Consider the following 3,022-nt stretch of genomic DNA (forward strand, 5'->3'; position numbering starts at 1 on the left):
AATAATTAGTATGATAAGTTGAGTAATAAAAAAGTGAAATAAAAGAAAATCAAAATGTAGAAAAATTATATAAATAAAGTCAAATTAAGAATTGTTGGTTAATTATGGCTAAATTATTTTGGTTCCAAACTTTTTCCAATGAAAAATATATTTATAATGAGTTGTCAAGCATATGTTTGTTGTTATTGCTTCTCACGATACATATTTGAGAGGAGATTATTATTATTTAACCACAACGAGAACTAAAAATTATTTGGACACCTAAAGTATCGACATCAAAACATACACATAAATGCTACATTATCTATCTTATGTATAAACTAAAAATAATTAATTAATGTCAATATAATTCCTTTTTTCCTGGATAAATTTACTCTTAATAATGAATTAAGGACTAATTGCTTGTTGTATGTATATGTATTTATACAAATTAACCAATAGCCCCGGAAAATCGTGGCAACTTATATTAAAATTATTAGTGTAATAATATGCACCCGTTTATTTATTAAATAAGTATAAAGTTAACAAATGTAGCATTAACTAAGATGGAAAATGTTTTATACTCTAATTTAGAAAGTGTTAGGTTTAAATTTTAGATATAATAAAATAGAATATTTTTTTTAGATTTTATATAAAAGGATAATAATTTAGAAAAAAAAATAGTTTGTACCTAACTTTTTCCATGCATCCAATAGATATCTAACTTAATCTCAAATAAATAAATAAATAAAATATGAGAATTGTTAAAAACGAATAAGGGGAAATCGGTGGCACGAATAAAGGAAGTAAAGCGTGGCGGTGTGTGGTGTTGTTCCTATGCATGTGTATTTCACACTATACATCGCCATCACTATTGACCACCACCTTGTTTCTTTGTAGAGTTGTGTGTTGCCCATGAATTTTTCTTTTAAGAATTTAGAAACAGGGCCGAATTATGTATCACTAGCAACGTTTCATTCGCAAGCTTTTGAAATCAGGATTTAATTATCCAATCCATCTTTGGTGACTTTCAAGAGAGGGACTATGCATTGTTCTTTTTTATACTATTAATTTGTGTTTTGTCGATTTTTAGCAAATCGATGGTGGTTCGATATCTAGTGATCTGGGAGCGAAACCTACTCCTCTGTGCGAGTACCAATTTTTTAGAATTGCATCAAAAGCATCTTCGATTAAACTAAATTTGAAAATAAAAATAAAGTAAATTTATAAATTAATAATTAAGACTTAGAAATTGAAGTTTCGAAAACCAAATAAATAACAAATAGAAAGGGTTGCAGTGAAATTAAAGGAAAACAATAAAATGCTTTCGATTTGATCCAAGGACTTCAACATAAAAAACTTAAAGGCAAAAGGATAAATTGATTAAAGAAAGTAAAGAACACTTGATAAGTAAAATTAATTGAAATGATAAGTTTACAGAAAGAATAAATTAAAAGAAAGAAGAAGATGGAAGGAACCCTACAGAAAATGTAACTCGATTGCAAACTCAGGGATTCGCTGGGATGTGAGAGTACTAGAGTGTTTTTTTCTGAGTAAAAGTTCCAACCCCTATTCACTAAGATCTCCTAATATTTATAGGATAATCTTACATAACTGCCCATTAATTTACAATTAATTACAATTAAATATGACATTTCAAATTTGAAGTGCAGTCTCTCTTGGTAACTGTTCCCGCCGCAGAATTGTAGATATTCTCCATGATCTCCTTGTGTCATAAAAGACATTAACTTCCCACTTTTACAACTAATCGATCAGCTTTTTCGAATGCCTTACCCAATTTTTCGAATTGAATCTTCAACTCGATTTGGCTTACTCGATTTAACAAAACAATCGAAATCCGCATCAGCACCAATCACTTCCAACTTCAAGCTTACGCACGCGCATCTTCTCAAGAAATGACGCTTAACTCATTTCGATTCAACTCACTTTTATCGAAAATACTTTTTCGATCAACAAATTGCCCCCTTGGATTAAAGTGGTTGGCTTCGATATTATTATCGAACAATAAAGCACTTAATCCAAAAGACATTAGTTTTCAAACCAACAATAACTGTTATTAAAACTCCCCATTACTACTGATCCACTCGACACGTCTCCCGAGACTTGCGCTTTCTCTTTATACCACTTCATCTTCTTCACGAAGTTACCTCTGTTTGCATTCCTTTCACAGTAACGGCTACAGTGATACTTTTAAATTTCACCCTTCCTTCTTCATTCAAATCTCTTGAACTCATCACTCTTTAAACTTCCTCTGCATCAAGACTTTCCCACAAAATCTCCAACCTTCAATTTTCCTTGACAATGGCTGATTCTTCCTCTCGTGTCACTACTCAAGATAAGGGTCAAGGCCATGCAACAGCACCGCCATCTCCGCAGCTCTTCGCATCCTCAATCAAATCAATGATGAAATCATTGATGACCCCCATCTACAAGTCAATGATACCAAGATTTTAATCCCCTTCACAATCGGTGCAGATACACACTGCTTCCTTGGGCCGATTGAAACTCTTGAAAGGGCAAACAAAAAACTTTCTTTCTTATCTAATGCCGAAGGAGAAGATTTATTGATAAACCAAGCTTTTAACATCTCTGACTTCATCAACCAAAAACCTTTTTGAAATAATCCAAAAATTAAACCTCGAGGGCTTGATTTTACAACTTGGTACCAACGCCTCGAACCCACATAGGGTGCTTTCTGGGGAGCCCTAGGAATACAAGAACTGTTAAGGCTTTCTCACTTTTCACTCACTACACATCCTTTGATTGGAGCAGTGACCTGTTTCTGGAACAGAACTACCAATAACTTCCACCTTTCTTGTGGAATGATCGGAATGTATCTCCTCGATGTAGCTGCTATTACAAGACTCCCGATAAATTCTCCAGACTGTACCCCTGACATGCAATCTCAGCGTCAATACAATGTCACCTTCAACACCTCATACAGTGACTTCATCACCCATAATATGGGTGCAGACGGTACAGAAATCACAGATAATGAACACGTTGCCTTCTTGTTTTACTG

Source organism: Arachis ipaensis, chromosome B04 (assembly GCF_000816755.2).
Source record: "Arachis ipaensis cultivar K30076 chromosome B04, Araip1.1, whole genome shotgun sequence".
NCBI classification, from domain to species: domain Eukaryota; kingdom Viridiplantae; phylum Streptophyta; class Magnoliopsida; order Fabales; family Fabaceae; genus Arachis; species Arachis ipaensis.